The following is an 18,708-nucleotide window of genomic DNA, read 5'->3' on the forward strand; positions in this document are numbered from 1 at the left end:
CAATAGAGCCGTTAAGCAATTAGAATCCTATGGCAGGTGGTCAGGCCACCTGGATCAACTGCCAGTCTCAGGCTTTAAGCATACAAACTGGCTCTATTAAGACTACACACCCTGTTCAACTGCTTCCTCTGCCAAAAACTGTTTCAAAATAAAAGTCCTCACTACAATATTTCACTGTTAAACAATTTAACCCTTTAAACTACTGAACTTTTTAACTGTTCAGCCATTGTAACTGTTACTTGTCATAAACTATAACTCCTACCCACTGTAGCTAGTTAGCATGTTAGCATTGCTAACATTTTTAGCATTTTAAGCAAAACTGCTAAAAATGATTAGCTAACTTAGCTAAGTAACATGGTTAGCATAGTTAGCATTGCTAGCATTGTTAGCATTTTTAACAAAACTGCTAAAAATGATTAGCTAAGTTAGCTAAGTAATATGGTTAGCATAGTTTAGTATGTTAACATTGTTAGCATGCTAGTTAGCATAACTGCTAAAATGATTAGCTAGGTTAGCTAAGTCACATGGTTAACATAGTTAGCATGTTAACATTGTTAGAAGCTAATTAGCATAGTTAGCATAACTACTAAAAAATATTAGCTAGGTTAGCTAAGTCACATGGTTAGCATAGTTAACATTGTTAGCATGCTAGTTAGCATAGTTAGCATAACTACTAAAATGATTAGCTAAGTTAGCTAAGTCACATGGTTAGCATAATTAGCATGTTAGCATAACTACTAAAAATGAATAGCTAAGTTAGCTAAGTCACATGGTTAGCATGTTAGCATTCTTAGTATTTTAGCATAACTGCTATAAATAATTAGCTAAGTCACATAATTAGCATTGTTAACATAGTTAACAGCATGAGCATTATTAAAAGTTAACAGCATGAGCATTATTTTTTTTAAAAAACTGCTAGAAAACATTAGCTAAATTAACTAAGTTAAGTAACTTGGTTAGCATTATTATCTTTGTTAACATAGTAAACATAACTGCTAGCAAACATTAGAGCCATTCCAACTGTCAGTTATCGTCAACTATCTACCTAAATAATTTAACCATTTAAACTATCCACCTATTTAACTGTTCAGTCATTCCAACTATATTAAACCTCATCTACTTAGCAACCAATATAGTTTGTTTTTACTCTGTATGATATTTTACATCATATTTTTGCATTTCATGCACTGTATTTCCTTCAGGAAATGCTTTTCTAGTTATTATTCTTCTTCCGACCAAATTTGACGTTTCATGACACTAAAACCACTGAACTGAACCGTTCACTGAACTGACGTCATTCAAACACTCCTACAAAGGTCTTGTAACGGACAATTGTACAAAGTAATTTTTACATTTGTGAACTTTATACTTTTTGAGATATTTACGATAAAAGAGCAATAAATTCCCATTGACTTAACATTGACTGCAGTGGCGGCAACTTTTAGCATTATGACGCGACCTCCAGCTGAAAGCAATCAACAGTTGAACGTGAGCTACCGCTGGCACTGGAGCTGTGAATCTTCTGAACGTCTTCGCCTGCTGTGCCTGGTCACTTTATTTGCTCGTAAAACTCTCCTTCAGAGGCCCATTTCTCTAATTACAGACAAGGTAAGTGTTCCGGTTTTTGGTATTTGAGTCATTTATGTCATCAAACATTATGTTAGCGTGTATGAAACGATGGGTCATAAATAACTAAACTAACGTTATAACGTTAGGCAACGTTAACGTTAGTGAAATAGTTGACGTTAGCACCTTGCTACGTTGATATGTATTATGTAAGGAAACCCACTGTTAATCAACGTTAATATGTCGTCAACTTTACAGTGACCGATTAGCTGTAGGTTTCGATAGCTAACGACAATCAAACGTAATGCACTAACGTTACATTTGTTCATTAGGCCTACCTACCAGGAGCGTTTTAACTAGAACGTTAACGTAAACCAGAGAAGTAGGCCTACAGATACTAGGCTCTGGTTCTATTCAACATCAGGTCACTTTCCACAGGTGTATAGAATCAAGCACCTAGAATAGATTATGAATGCAGACTTCGTGGTGCTTGATTATTGATGGGTTTCATCAGGTCCCCTTCCACAGGTGTATTAATCAAGCACCATGCAGTCTGCATTGATAATCAAGGTGCTTGATTTTATACACCTGTGGAAAGGGACCTGATGAAACCCATGAATAGCCTAGGGCTAGGCTGTGTGAAGGGACCTGATTCATGGCATGAATAACGTTAGCTAACGTTACTTGTTGATGGTCATAACGTTATAGCTTCTACCGTTCACATTTTAGTTAAAGTTAACAAATATGCTCCTGTTTTTATTATGACCGCGCAGCGGTATTATGACCGCGCCGCGCAGCGAAGCGGCGGTCATATAGGTTTAGTCACATTTTTTTTTCTTTTTTTTTTTCTTTTTTTTCTTTTTCGCATGCCCAAATTTCCGTCAATGATTCCCGGGACACTGAAAGACCAGGGTACACGAAACTTGGTGGGCATGTAACCCCACGTGGATAGCATGGAACCATCGTTTTTCGTTTTGATCTGTAGCCCCCCCGCTGGACTGGACCCCCCGAAAGGAGGGTAGGGCAGACACAGTTTTCTGTGAATATCTCGAAAACCGTAGGGTTTAGGAGGACCATCTTTTTTTTGTATGTTGATCTCAAGGGGCCATGTCAACCCATTCCATAACCACTCATTTCATGTATAGCGCCACCTAGTTAAACACAAAAAAGTAAAAATGAGGTGTTGTAATCGCAGGTATCTGTGACCTAACATAGTCAAAACTGCACGAAATTGGAAGTGTAGGATCATTATGATACCCTCTGTATGCACGCCAAGTTTCGTGGAATTCCGTTAATGGGGAGCCACACAATAAATTAATTTATGTTACTATACACCAACTGGCCTGTAGGTGGCCGGAGACAGTTTTCTGTGAATATCTCGAGAACCGTAGGGCCTAGGAGGTCCACCTTTTTTATGTATGTTGGTCTTAAGGGGGCATGTTAACCCATCCCATTACCACTTATTTCATGTATAGCGCCACCTAGTTAAAAATTAAAAAGCAAAAAATTAGGTGTTTTCATCACAATATCTCTGGCTGACATGGTCAAAACTGCACGAAATTGAAAGTGTAGGATCATTATGACACCCTTCGAATGTATGCCAAGTTTTGTGAACTTTTGTTCACGGGGGGCCTTACAATAAAATAATTTATGTGTACATTTAGTGACCGTACACCAACAAGGATTCCCAGGACACTGAAAGACCGGGGTACACGAAACTTGGTGGGCATGTAACCCCACATGGATAGCATGGAACCATCGTTTTTTGTTTTGATCTGTAGCCCCCCCGCTGTACTGGACCCACCGAAAGGAGGGTAGGGCAGACATAGTTTTCTGTGAATATCTTGAGAACCGTAGGGCCTAGGATGACCAATTTTTTCCGTATGTTTGCCTCCAGGGGTCATGTTAACCCATTCCATGTGCACACATGTGCATAAATAGATACACACGCACACACATATATTCACAGTTATCATACGTATGACACATACTCACACAGTAGACATATGTACGCATACATGCACAAACACACATACGCAGGCAAACACACAAGCACGCACACACACACACACACACACACACACAAACATAAACATGTACACGCACACATGCACACAATTCAAGAATTTCTCAGAATTATGAACAGGCAAGATGGGGGTGGGGTTGTATAAAATCAATTTTACATGTGAAATCTATGAATTAATCATGTTTTGGTACTTGTTGTCTAGCAGATACCAGTGAGAATTGAGTGTGGATAATGCAATTTAGTGAGACAGTTAGAATCATATAGGCCTTTCAGCGTGATTTATTTTTGTAGAAGAAATGTGCTGGACTGGGCGGCGGTCATATTTTGTACCGCTCTGCGGTACATCTAGTTTTAACAAATGTTTAACGTTGTACACGCTTGTTTGTGTACCAAATAGGCCAGACTATGTTTCATTCTACACTCCTGATTCTTACATAACGTTAGCCTAAGTAAACACTATCACGGTATACTATATCGTCTATTGATGGGTTTCATCAGGTCCCTTTCAACAGGTGTATACAATCAAGAACCTAGATTATGAATGCATTGGTGCTTTATTAATACTCCTGTGGAAAGAGACCGTATGAAAGCCATGAATAGGCTACTGTTAGGAAATGGACAATACGACTAAAGTCTTGTTAAAGAGAAGAAGTTGAGCTATAATGTTTGTGTTGTCAACATAGGCTACAGTGTTTACTTGGCCTACTCATTTCTGCATTGTTCTGGTCTATAAATTAAAGTGTAGCCTGGCACGTGAATCAAACTTTCCAGTTGTAGTACATTGTAATCTGTAGGAAAAAATGTGGCTGACAGACCTAGCAAGCTGTTTAAATTATAGCAGTTGGTTATCAAGATACTTAGTATCAGAATGATCCGTCCTTACTCATATGATTATCAACAGCAACCACAGAAAAGCCTGCAAAGTTTTCTAAGCTGTTTACGTTTTATATTTAAAAAAATATATGATTAGCTATCACCTATACTAAAACTGAAAATAATAAAACACAGAATTCTGCTTTGTTTGCAATTTAATATTATAGGCTAGTATTTAACTACCAGTAGATTGATGGTGCAACAATTGTATTGTAGGCCTACTCTACCTTTTTTTTAATTGTCCTAGAATTGTTGAGAGAATTGTTTAAAAAGCTTAAACTGTTTACCATGTTAGTCGTTAGGTTATAATGTGTCAGCCTAATGTAATGTAACAACTTCACTTAAATACCTTAGTTGTATTGAACAATTGTACAATTGCAGACATTCCTTGTTTTGGTATAACTGTTAAACTTGTTTGCTTTTGCCTTTTAGGTTCCAGACCAGACCAGACCAGTGGTGATGACCGTGTATGACATTATGTGTGTCTGTGTGCACACCTGTCAACCATACATCTCTGACAATGTTGCTAGCAACATACCTACTAACATACATTCTTACAAACATGTGACCATATTTCAACATATCTGTGCACATACCATTTAACCATACTGAGACTTATCTGAGATCTACACTGAGACATTCAGAGAAATATATTGTTGTGTGAGGACTATACTCACTAACTATATGGAACATTTATACCTGTGAATCATATTTGTCAACCATTCATACCTTTAATCATACCTGAATCATAATATAATGTTATACACAGCAGCTTTTTTGCATTTACATGCAATGGTAATTCCCTGGAATTGCATTTTCTAGTTAATCAATGTTACTCAGGTTACAATCTCATAAATGCACAGGATAAAACACACATTCTTTATCACACTACACATAAATATCAGAATCATTGCACCTCTGCCCAACATTTACACAATATGTCTATGTCTTCATTTTACACCAAATTTTACATATGACAAAAGATATGTAATATCAAATATCACAAGATACACGTAGGCCTAGGCTATTTACGTTCGTGTTTTGACATGTTAACATAGGTTTGAGATGTATTGGGTTTACATATATTTTAATAATTTATTTCTTATCAAGTGATAAGTTGCATGTGGCTCAACAGGTTGATACATTGACAATGTTTTTTTAGACTAGCCTACAAGTTCAATCCTCGCCATTCACAGTTTTTTAAATTTATACATTTTTAGACCAGCAATGCTTCCTCAATTTAGGCTGAAGATAGACTAGGTGGCCGCGGGCAGCCTGACCAGCAGTCAGTGAAACGTAAAAACCATTAAGCCTATAGGCTATACTTTGAAGGTCTAAATGGCTTGGGCAATGTAGCAAGATAGAACAGTAGCCAGTTACCATGATCCACTGTGTTAGCCTGCTACAAACACAATAACATACTAGGTGACCTCTTTTATTTGTAGGCCTATAATAAGTATGGCCAATTTCGCTGGGAAGTGTCAGCCTGGTTAGTGGCGCAAGCAGGTTAAGTCAGGTTATCATGCAAGTAGTTTAATTTAGTAGTGGTTCGAGACCCACGTGGAGTTTATTTATTTTTATTTATTTGGTGGCATATTCATGGTCCAGCGCATGTAGCCTAGCCTACTACAGACAACCTGACACTTCCAACGCCGACACATCGTGTTATAAAGCTTTATGTCTATTTGAACTTCAGTTAAACAAACGAATCTGCGGCCAGGTATTGGAGGCTAAATCATCAGCTGAACACATCTGCAAAAGAAGGGGGCGGTTACGTTAACTCCAGAGGCAAAGTAAACAGTCCAGCCAGTTAACATGAAAGCCAGTTACCGTATAACACCGGTCAAAATGCGTGTGTGAGCTACAGGTGCTGTTGTGGTATGAATGAGTGCTACAGGTGCCGTTTGTGAACTGGGACAGAGCCCTCTGTCACAGTGTGTGTGTGTGTGTGTGTGTGTGTGTGCGCGCGTGTGTGTGTATGGTGGGGGGTACAGATGGTAGCCAGGGTGTCCCTTTAATGGGCCATCAAGCTAAACACATTGGCAGAGCGGAGGCATTTACAGCACTAATTGGTTGCCACCAGGACAGGCCTGCTGTCCTCTGCACATAAATCTGCCTGAAGGTGGCAAAGTTTGGTTCGGGCATGAACATTGGCCAATCAGCGGGCGCAGTGATGGCCAAGGTTAGTCAGCAGTGGGAAGTCTGAGCCAAATAGGGCCAGTACTGAGAGAAGTTGTTTTATTGGACCACTTTAATTGCACACCAGTACTCAGTGAAATATATAGTTTAATCTGTATACAGATTTTAATCTGTAATTTAATCTGTATACATGATTTAATTTTTATACAGTATTTCCATTTAAACTACATGACAAAGTTATGATTATTTAGAATCAACTTTGAAACTATTAACTTATTTCTTGTTACTATGTTTTCTTGTTATTATGTTACTTCTCTATGTTATGAGTTGTGTTGTATTGTTACCATATTACCTACTTATTATCATGACACTACCCACGTATTACCAATCTGTAATATAAAGTATTACCACTGTTTCATCACAGCTGATGTTTAGAACAGGAGCAAAAGAGTCCTGCGATGTTTGGAAAGCAACTCTTAATTGGACTCCTATCAAAGCTATTTTTAAAAGACAAACATCAAACTCAAACCCTATTCAGTGAAATTACTCCTTCTAGTAAGAGGTTGCCTGATTAAAACTGTATGTGGGTGTCTGTATGCATGTGTGTATGTGTTGTATGCTGCCAGTCTCTTTAAGCAAACACTTTGAACAAAGTGTGAAAGATGATACGAGGGTTACTGGGGTGTCATAAGCCTGTCAGAAGAAATAACCTTTATCTTTTTTCCACAGTTTTCAAGACCTGGCAATTAAAACGGTGTCCTATATGCAAAGAAGCATTAATGAAGGCTTTGATAATGAATATCCAGTGTCTAAGTCAAATATAATAGACATGCAAGGCCTTTATGAAGCATATCTGTGGATTTCATACATTACATCATCATATTCCACAGTCATTTAATTTCAATCAAGAAAACTACTTTCCTTCGCCTTTCACAATGATGTCATAGACAATGAAGTTGCTATTTCAAAAAGGCAGCTGACTTAATTTTTCAACACAAGCAATTATCATCCCCTATGCTTCAGTGAGAGCAGTGATGTGTGGGAGTTACATCTCATTGATCTCAAAGGGATTATTATTTAGCTGAATGTGTGAAAGAGGGAGGGGTGACAAAGCAAAATGTTTCCGTTGTTTTTACTTTCTCAGGTGAAGAGTTCCTGGGGATTAATTTAATCAAAAATAGAATAACTGACTTTGTCTTTGGATTTTGGAAAAATGTAGTCTATCAATGCGTTGCAAGCCGTAAAATGACCATGTTCTTTCAACCAACGCTGAATGGGCATGGTTAGACCTACTGCAGTTACAGTGGGAACATCATGACATTAGAAGAAATTAGACAAAATTTTAAATGTTAAGCAGGGTAATTAGGACTAATTCTTAATTTATTATGCTCGCACAGAGAAATCAAGACATGGCTGTTGAACTGGATCTTATTCAACACCATGTTTTTTCTTACTTAACACCAGAAGAATGTATTGAGTGGCTGCTTGTTAGGCAGAATGAGACCTCAGAATGAGATGAGATTAGTTTAGCGTAATTTTAGTTGTATAAACAAACTGTACTTTCATATAGCTAATGTATTGCTAACTGCACTAGCCTAGCATAGATGCTCATGTTATGTCAGGCCAAAATTCAATTAATTAACAGGTGGAAAAGACTCTGCAGCAAAGTCTCTTGAATGCATATTCTGACAGGAGTTTTTTTTTTATGTACAAGGGAGTTTGAGGCGTTTCAGAGGGGGTCATCATGGTGTTGCACCAATAGTTTTATAACCACAATCCCATCACATACTCTAATAGCTATACCCATTCCCATTTGTATTCTCAGAATGTCTCATGTGTTTTTAAAGAAGAGCTAGTCTGTAAAATTCATTCATACTCCCCAATGTTCATTATGCTGTATCTGCTAGCACATGAGTTTCTCAGCAAACAATAATAACAATGGTTATTCAATCTAGAGAGGGTTGGATTTTCCCCCTCTTTCTTGTTGTGCACTTTAACACTACACACTTGCAAGACATACCAAACTACAGATAAATAAAACCCTAAAACCCTGTTTAAACATTTTGTTCATATTGATTGATTGAAGTCTTGTGGTGTATATTGCAATAAAGTACAATTTTAAAAATCTCTCTCTGTCTGCCTGTCTGTCTCTCTCTCTCTCTTTCTCTCTCTCTCTCTCTCTCTCTCTCTCTCTCACACACACACACACTCTCTCTCTCTCTCTCTCTCTCTCACACACACACACACACACACACACTCTCTCTCTCTCTCTCTCTCTTTCCAAGTGGAAACTTGCCCCTCTCCCTTGACCACTCCCAGTAGAGCTCTTAAGAACCATTTCCTAAGCTAGACAACAGACAAAAGGAGGATCACTGAACACAGTTCCGGTCACTGGTAGTGACCTAGGGGCCAGTGGCTGAACAGCAGGTCACTATGGGACTGTTTCCTTGGCTCTGTGCTCAGGGACGGAAAAGGGAACTGAGTTAATGACAGGGTAAACCAAAGGTAAAGGACTGGAATACCCTCTAATGGGACTTGTCACCATGACAACCTTGGTAGCTAAAATTGGACGAAGCTTGGATAGTTTGATCCTGCAGTAATGATGAGAGACTGGCCACACTTGTAAGAGACTTCTAAACACAGCGGGTGGATGAGAGATGAGATATGAGATCTACCAAATAAATGAGCATCAATGTTTACTTAAGCTCCAAGCTAACACTTTTGCAAAAACATAAAAAAAGAAAACTCTGCAGCAAAACAAATTCAGAGAGAGAAAAATGCACTATAAAATAAAAGGTTGTCAACATACAGTATAACCTAACACAGCACTAAACTGCTGTGAACACAGCATGTAAACACAGTTAAACACTGCCAAAAACATTATTAATATTTTAGTATCATTTTGCAAATTACTGTAATGTAGACTAATTTGGCTTTTCATATTCATTGATACATGTTTACTTCCATTAAGGGCAATGTATAAGGCCAGACATAATACAAGTTAAAACTGCATAACTGGGGGAAGTACTGTGCTCTGTTGTCCTCGTCTGTGTTTGTGACTGTTAACCATCCACCAGCCTGAGAGCTTGACACTCTTCAATGTTCCTAAGTGCACATCACAGATGGAATTTACAAATTATATGTCCAGACATCAATTCAAAGAGACATCCAAACAAAATCATTTCAACAGCCATCCCAGGTATGCCGTTAGTAATTCCATGCCGGAGTCTTTGTTATTGAAGTAGCGAATGCCTCAGATGTTTGGGCTGGTTCTCCATACACACGTCTAGTATTAGTACCGTGGCCGGTGTATCAGCGGGGTGGTAGGGTGTCATAGCCATTATTGTTATTCATGAGACCTGGATCCAATTATTGAGTGGGTCCAGATAAGAGGCTCTCACCAAGGAGCTCTAATTGCACAATTTGAGTAAGACTCTTGAGGAAAGAAGCAAAAAGGATTTTTCCTCTGACAGTCTGTCTGACCCAAAGAAATAAGCAAAGTGCATCCTGAGTACACACATATACCACAGACACACACACACACACACACACACACACACACACACACACACACAAATAATAACTACTCATGACTCATGAAAAAAACCCTTCTGGTTTGGGCAGCTTCTGGTTTGACCCACGCTAACCCTTCTGGTTTGACCCACGCTACGTCAAACATGACTCCCATATTATGGTGACTCCATTAAATTCAGGAGTTGTGGTAGTTTATTAACATAGGCAATAACTGCTGCAATACAATGTATTACCAGTGAAAGGCATTGTAGTGGCTGGTTTTTAAACCACTGCTCTTAATTTATTGTTCAGTCTTTATTATGGTAATAACAGTTGTGACTACAATATGAAATTCAAGCAGGACCACCTCTACATATTTTCACATATCTGGGTGTAACTGAGATAGTGGGTGAAATAGCAGATGATTTGAATGCTGGAGAAAAAAGGACCAGGGACCGGTATCATTTCTAGAATTCTAGGTAGAATTCCATTGCTTCTCCTGCAGCGAGCAAGGCTGGCTTTGTTAGTGTGATCAAATTGCTAGCAGACAGATGTTCACAGCAGGGGGGACAGAGAATAAATGCAAAAAAGGGATCTCTCTCTCTTGCTCTCTCTCTCTCTCTCTCTCTCTCTCACACACACATACTCTCTCTTGCTCTCTCTCTCTCTTTCTCAGCCTCCATAATCAGTTATCAGTTCAATTCACAGACTCACAGGCTAAACTGGCTTTTTACACTATGAAGATAGAATGCATTGTTTACTGACTCCAAATTCAAGAGAGTGACAAATATTCACTGTGCATGACTGAGTCTAGCACCATCAGCCAGACTTGATGTGCCTGTCAAGGCGCCATTGCGAGGCACTGCCAGACAGTTCTATGAGCTGGGAGCTGTCAAGGACTGGGTCAGCTCAACCCTCCTGTTTTATTTGACAGTCAACAAAATGTTTTTTTAATATCTTTGTCGAAGTTGTTGGCATGAGGCTATGCTGGAAACAACATGACAATATCATCATGCTGCAATGAGACTTGTTATGCTTTCTATTTCAATCACCTTAGGTTGGAGTGATGTATAAGCATATGAGCTATTCTACTGTAGGTTTACTTTAGTCACAAGTGGAACACTCACTATTGAAATATCCATTCCATGTACTCCTTTTAATCTGATAACAATCGCAATCAAATATTCATACTAAAAAAATCATCACATCATGCAAATTTAAATAGAGAGATACGTGTGACAGAAATGATAGCTTCAGCGAAAGTTCTACTAGGAAGACTCGTAGCGTAGCCTTTTACTCCTCCCATGCTTTCATGGAGCCAATCTTAGCTTTGCCTACTTTTCGGGAAAGCCCTGCAATCTGATCATTCACTCATTCAATCGGCGCTAGCCTATAGGAATTCAGTTGGCTCTTTAAATCTGTTCCACCTAACACTTCTGCTTCTCACGTACACCGACTTTGACGTTCCCTCCACCTCCCCTCCAGCCACCACTGCCTGCATTCCACGTCCATCGGGCATGGCTTGCCTACCGCATCATCTTCCTTCAGCCACCGCCACCAGTTGGTCCCCGTTTCGTCGTGGGGGGGGGGGGGGGGGCTAGGCTCCCCGCCCCTGCCTTCATCCATCGGCAGGAGACGAGATACGCTCATCGCTGGACGGATCCGAGACGGGGCTTACGCCAAAGACTGTTACCTATTCAGGACTCTTTATCATGCTTGTATCCAAGCTGTTCCTTTACTAATTAAATGGTTAACTGATTCTATTCTGTTTACTGAGTCTTTCTGGTAGAACTGTCTGTCTTGAAACAATTAGTCTAAGTCACAGTTTGCTGCTTGATATAACAAAACATCATATTGTACATTCAATGTACTCAAGTGTGCTCAAGACACAAGCTGAGGTAGCAGTTGACTCATTTCAAATGAATCTATCGGCACTCTCTGTGATTTTCTTCAATTAACTCGTATTGAGGACTTCAATTTGAAGTCTGCTATTAGTTTCTTGGTCAAAGTGAAATGGGAAATGTAGATGAGTGGTGGGTTGGGGAAACTCACCACTCATCTCATCACATGGAAAACTCCACTCTAGCAACAAGCTAGGGGTCTATTTTTGGATGTTAATGAGTGCAACTTTTCGTTTGGGACCAAAACGACATGATAGCATATAGGTTAGGCTTTGGGGCAACTTTTCTATGAAAGTAAATCACTCTTTTAAGCCAATAACAAGGCTAAAATAAAATAGCATTATTCATCTGTGTTACCATGTAGAAGGTCTCTGCAGACAAACTAAAGTATTTTTACCTCCATAAGTGTAAAGAAAGGGTTGACAAAAAGTGATTGTCTTTATGAGGACCACAGCAATCCAAAGGGCATCAGAGCAATGAAATTAACCACTCTGGTGGCCTTTGAAAGAGTGAGGCCTCAAAGTACAGTGGCAACACTCATACTCGTAATATGACATTTGTGGAAAAATAAAACAAAAAACACAACCCATTTCAAAGCTCTGATGGGGCCACTGTGGCAGGATTAACAACACCAGCACTGCTTTTCCTTCACTTAAATCTCACAATGTGTATGACATTTACAAACAGAAGCGTCTGTAAGCCTCCTGGTACAGCTGGAACATGTTCTTTCCAGGGTGACTGATACACTGCCATGACGCAAAGGTCATTCTGTGTTTTTAAGAGAAAGGAGAAAGCAGGAATATGTTGTACGCCGCCTTGTCTCCTCCACAAAAGCAATGGTGCCATTATGCAACTTTCCACGTCAGAGAAGAGACATGCTGTCAGGAACCGTCTGAAGTTTCGCACACTTCACTGACAGGTCTAGATGTGAGACTAGGCAGAGAGCTACGGGAAGCTGGTTGGGACACACCCCACACAATAAGATGTAAATGAGCTTTTGTCTTTCTGCACAGCAGGGTCCAGGATAATGCCAGACAGTCATAAAGAGTATGTGGAAAGTGGAGGAGGAGCAGGAGATGGAGAAATCATGCACAGGACAAGAGAAGAAGAAGAGAGTTCAACAGAAGAGGTAGCATATGGAATAATAGCAGGAAACATGGGGAGGGAGGGAAAGAGAAGAGAGACAAACAGGAAACTGTCTGCACTATAATTACATAGTAGTTAGCTTTCAATGGTTTCCTCTCCCATGCAGCCATGTCATAATGAGACAGATCAGGCTGTCTTTAACCTTAATAGTATTTCACCTACACAGGGTGAAATATGTTAACCGCCAGCATTTGACACTCTGTGCTAAAAACTGACGATAAATGAGTTGTGTTTGGCCAGTGCTGGCGTTGGACAGGATGTAGCAGTGCCAGATTCCCACACAGGCACAGACACAAGGAAAGAAATGACGGCAGAACTGCAGTGGTGGAATACACTGCCATTCCAGAGGCATTTACAGTATGGCACTATCAACAGTGAGACTCATCTACTGTTTGGAAAGGGTTTCTGAAAGATGCCATCATTTACTTGATATACTGGACCAGTAACACACATAAATTGTGGGGAAATCCAATCATGACACATTAGGCCTAACTGCTTACTGTAATTTACTTTATAGTAACTGGATATTATTCAAGTAATGCATTGCTACTGCTGCAAAACATATGGTGACCTAAGATACTGGAAAAGTGTAAAATCTTGCACAGCATAAAACAATGTTTGCAAATGCCTGTTCCGTGACGTAGGGACTTCCTGAAACAAGCCAGGCATAACATGCTCACCTAAAACTTGCCAACGGAACCAGACCTCAATACAGTAAGTACACATCAAAAACCAAGTGATGCAGTGCCAGCTCTGTGTTGTCAGCGTGTTAGATGCTGGATGGAAGTGAAAACAAATGGCAGGTTTTATAGGGTCAATTCTGACTTATGCCCACAGGAGCATGACAGGAGAAGGAAAACATTACACACCTTTACTGGCAAAGAGAGAGTGAGTGATAGAGAGAGAGAGAGAGAGAGAGAGAGAGAGAGATTAGGGGTCATTTTCCACAAGTCAGTCAGTTTACCTTGGGGTCCTAGATGACATTCAATGAAATTATTGATAGTAGATAGATAGATGGATAGATGGACATAATATATATATATACAGTATATATATATATATATATATATATATATATATATATATATATATATATAGAGAGAGAGAGAGAGAGAGAGAGAGAGAGAGAGATAGAGAGACAAGACAGTGAATTTGAACGGCTCTTAGTGTTGTATTCGAAGCCTGAAATGAGTCTTTTGTGACCACGTAAACGCCTTGGCATTCTTTGTCTAAGGAAAGGTCAGACATTTTTGCCAGCCAAATCATATGTCACAGCAACTGAGACCGAATGACTGTCTGGTAAATGAACTGTGAACTGTGGAGCACTTGATGTTTTCTACAAAGCAAATCTGAGTGTATCTCCAGTCATATTAGCATACGGTTTCCTTGTAACATTTCCTTGTTCACGCATCATTTGAAACCATCTTGCTCTGCTCTTACGCTTCAGTATCCCTAACAGGCTCGCCTCTGCCCCATACTCTCTCTTATCCTGCTGGGGAAGCTAACACCCGTCACCTTCAACTGGTGTCAACGCATGTCTGCGCCTGTGCAAATGAATGTGCTACAGTGATAAAGCAGTGTGTTGAATTTGGCCAGTGTTAATCTCAGCTGGCAGTTTTATGATTGTATTCATATTCCAATGTGGTTGGGGGAAAGTTACTGAACCAAACAAGTGGATGAAGAAAAATTATACATGTGTGTTGTCTAAGTGGAATGACACTGGGCCCTAATTTGAAACGATGAGCAAAGTGCAAATTCAGTCAAAGTTCTTAACTAAAGCGATTGTGTGTGGCATGTGGGAGTGTATTGATAAATTAGCTATTAGATTTTGCCTTGTTATTAAATTAGCAGTAGTCAGACTTCAGACTTTTCACTTAGCTCATGATTTAAAATAGGGCCCATGGAGTGGCCCTTATTTGACCTGCAGTCAGTTGGATCTGCTGTCAGTCATTGTCTCTGCACAGCCTCTGCGATTTTCTCTGATTAACCACAACTGAATTGCGATTTGTTCCCTGTTTGTGAAAGTTTACTTAAGTAAACCATAAACCATGAAGAACATCGCACTCAGTTGCACTCGATTTCAGTGTTCTTTTGTCAAATAACAGTGCATTCTATCAACATTGCAAACTTGTTGACGAAAAAGGTCACGCATATCTCTTTGCTATTCCACAGTCATTGCTGAACTAAACACATCTTCAAAGGGCAAATCATACCAATTGGGTAGACTTTATCACAAATATTTAGTATGGGCTTGTGTATCGTAAGTTGTTTGGCATAAGTAAGCATCAGTCATTTGATTGAACGCACTGGTGATTTCCTTGTGACCTGTGTCCAAACTAAGTCATGAAAATGCCAAGCAAATCCACATTCTTTCCCTGATTAAAATGGCTGAATGGAAAAACAGCATGGATTAATCATACACCAAAAGTCTTTCTAAGCCAGCATATAAATCTCAGTCACTCTACAGGGCACCCCTCTACCTGTAACACATGGATGGAACGTGATTAGCTTGGATAAGTGTTTTTGTCTTATGGTCAAGTGGAAATGATTGTATCTTTGTGTTGTGAAAAGATGTAATGTCCACAACACTGCTTTAAACTCCCATATTTAATGTAAGAGGATAGGCAATATTTTGACCCTGCTGGGTCTTCTTATCCTCTACATGTTTTCACTGGAGCAAGTTTATTTGTCCTGCACCTGCCAGAAGGTGGGATTATTTTATATTATTATCTTATTATTCTACTATTTTAAAGACAATTACTTTTTTGAACGTTGTATCTTTGTGTTAACATTTTTATCCCCTGACAAAAGTGAATGAGTGAGACAATGTATGGCAAGAATGAATGAAGTCTTTGCGAAAGCGACAAGTTAGGACTGGTGGTGGTACGACTGGGAGGTGAAGATACTGTACAGGGACTGTCTGATGTGCTTATTAGCTCATGTGTCTTCATACTGCATAAATAAATATGTGCCTGGAAAGAGCAAACCTGGAGAACCATTTCAGAACTTTACGCAATAACACAAAACTTAAATATAGAAAGTAAACCCTTGGCCATACAATATTTTTTTCGCAAAAAGCACATTTCTTAACTTCCATGATAAACCTGGCCACCACATCAATCCCTACTCTTCTGCCTACTGTTACCTCCGTCCAATTTATAAAACGTCACAGTATGAGGCTTGGCCAAATGCAAAACAGTGAACACATAACTGACCCACATGACAGCTGTCATTGTGTTACTACAAAGCTCAACAGGGCTTTCACTTTTACTTGCTCAGTATATGACTCAGGGCTGAGAGATGTCTCCCTGAACTTACAAGCTCTGTACTGTCTGCTGTCAGACAGACATGGCCATGAGAGCAGCAGGGAGAGACAGTTTCTAAGAATGAAGACCAAGACCACAACCCCTGTATGTGTGTGTGTGTGTGTGTGTGTGTGTGTGTGTGTATGTATAAGAGTGGTAAGCACATACATGTACAGTGTATATTTGTGTGTTGGTTTGCATATGTGTGTGTGTGTGTGTTGTTGTATGTGCGTGTGTGTGTGTGTGTGTGTGTGCACTCATGTGTTTGTGCCTATACGGCTGTGCGTGTGTGTGTGTGGGTGAGTGTGTCTCTAGGTGCACACAAGTGACAAGGACCTCCTATTCTAATGCTCCTTTGAAGTGCTATGAGTGGGGCACAGACAGTGTTGTAGACAGTGTTGTGCTCATTCACTGCTAATGGGCAATAAAAGGTGCAGGTGGATGGATGAAGACGCCAGGTCAGGTGGTTGGGCACCGGATGGTTCCCCCTGGCCACTAGAGCCCACAGCCCTCAGTATTACATAACAAACATGGCACTGATAGCACATCACCACAACAGCTTGTGTGTAGTCATGAGAGAACCAGCACAGCACTGTCAGACTACCAGCAAAACTGGCACAACAAACGGCTTGAGTAGCACCAACAGTTTCCTATGGCTGTTTTGTCTCTTTCCACCAAAACATCTGATAGAAATGCTTCTGATAACAAACCTACACTCAGCCTTCTCTACAGTGTGAACTCGTTAACTTATGATCATTAACTCAATGCCTACGAGCTCATACACTCATACAGACACACAGGCAAAACCTCACAAACATATGCACACACAGACACACATGATACGCAGACAGACACACACAGACACACACACACACACACACACACAGACACACACACACACACACACACAAACACACACACACACACACACACAGATACGAATCAATCACACGTGCACATCCACATAAAAGCACAAACAAGAAGCGCAAGAAAGCTCAAGCATAACAAAGAGAACACAGTCTCATGTAACACATGGGAATATGTAAGAGATGGAAAGACTCCATTACCTTGAGCCAGGGACCCTGGAGGGGAGGATGCTAGAGGCTATGGGCGAGAGTAAAGAATCACTTTGCCATACCATCTGTCAGGCAGTTGGGATCCACTCAAAGTGGGAGCAAGTCCACCTCTGTGCCCCTGTCTCTCTCCCTTCTTTCTCACTCTGTCTCTCCTTCTCCTCTTCCTCTCTCTGTCTCTCCTTCTCCTCTTCCTCTCTCTATCTCTCCTTTCTTTTCCTTTCTCTGTTCCTTCCCGTCCCTGTCAGCCTCTCTGCTCGTCTCCAACACACTAAAGCACGCAGCCACTTACTGAGGGGAATCCTCGTGCTGGATCCGTCTCAAATCCCTACAAGATGCTGAAGCAACGCACCTCCCACTTTCTCTCTCTCTCCCTCTTGCTCTCTTTTCCTCAGCAGCAATCTATCGTACTCCTGTGCTCCCCAGAAAGGCATTCAGATGACTCGCTCTCTCTCTCTTTCCCTCTCTACACACACACACACCCACTCTCTAACTCCAGCCACCCTCCCCCTCTCTCTCTCTCGCTTTCTCTCTCTCTCTCTTTCAGATGACTCTCTCTCCCTCCACACACACACACACACACACACACACTCCCACTCTACCTCCAGCCCTCTTTCTCTCTCTGCCTCTGCCGGTCTCTCTCTCTTCCACCCTTCCTCCTCCCTCGGTGCTCTCTCGGTAGCTGCCAGCCTCCTCTGCTCCCCATGTGTGTTTGGAGCGTGTCTAAGCCACGGTCACGGCACCATAGTGCACCTCGTCGGCTCTGCACCGATCCCCTGGTAGTTGAGTAATCACAAGGCTTCTCAGTGCAATTCATAAAAGCACAGCTCTTTTAAAAATAGACACGACCCCACAAGAGTAGCTCGGCTATATCCATGAGTCATAAACAACAAACACTACAGTCTATTTATAATAATTAATCACTGAGTGATTAAAGAAATACTTGAAGCATTATTTACTAAGCATTTATTTATTTAAAAATCCACACTCATTGTTCTTGATATCTGGCATTATTACTTTCTGATGCATCATTATTCTGAGGTGGCATCGCGAGTGTGACAGCAGACGGTTGCTCATCATCCATCACAGAGGGCCCCCAGCACCGGGTAGGACCTCCACACAGACACTTGGATAGACACAGTGTGTGTGTGTGTGTGTGTGTGTGT

The 18,708-nt window shown here is 40.4% G+C and overlaps 1 protein-coding gene across 11 annotated transcripts in view; it reads right to left on the minus strand.

Moving 5' to 3' along the window:
- Positions 1-17,633, minus strand: part of gramd1bb (GRAM domain containing 1Bb) — a 133,303-nt gene extending 115,670 nt beyond the window's left edge. For 6 of the 11 annotated variants that reach the window (XM_042062913.1, XM_042062912.1, XM_042062911.1 and 3 more), the window contains exon 1: positions 17,537-17,632. The gene's annotated coding sequence lies outside the window, so the exon portion shown is untranslated. Of the gene's footprint in view, positions 1-17,536 lie in introns of all 11 variants that reach the window. The other 5 variants (XM_042062906.1, XM_042062910.1, XM_042062905.1 and 2 more) reach the window with 1 other exon arrangement.
- Positions 17,634-18,708: the final 1,075 nt, after the last annotated feature.

The sequence above is a fragment of the Alosa sapidissima genome, chromosome 15 (assembly GCF_018492685.1).
Source record: "Alosa sapidissima isolate fAloSap1 chromosome 15, fAloSap1.pri, whole genome shotgun sequence".
In the NCBI taxonomy this organism is placed as follows: domain Eukaryota; kingdom Metazoa; phylum Chordata; class Actinopteri; order Clupeiformes; family Clupeidae; genus Alosa; species Alosa sapidissima.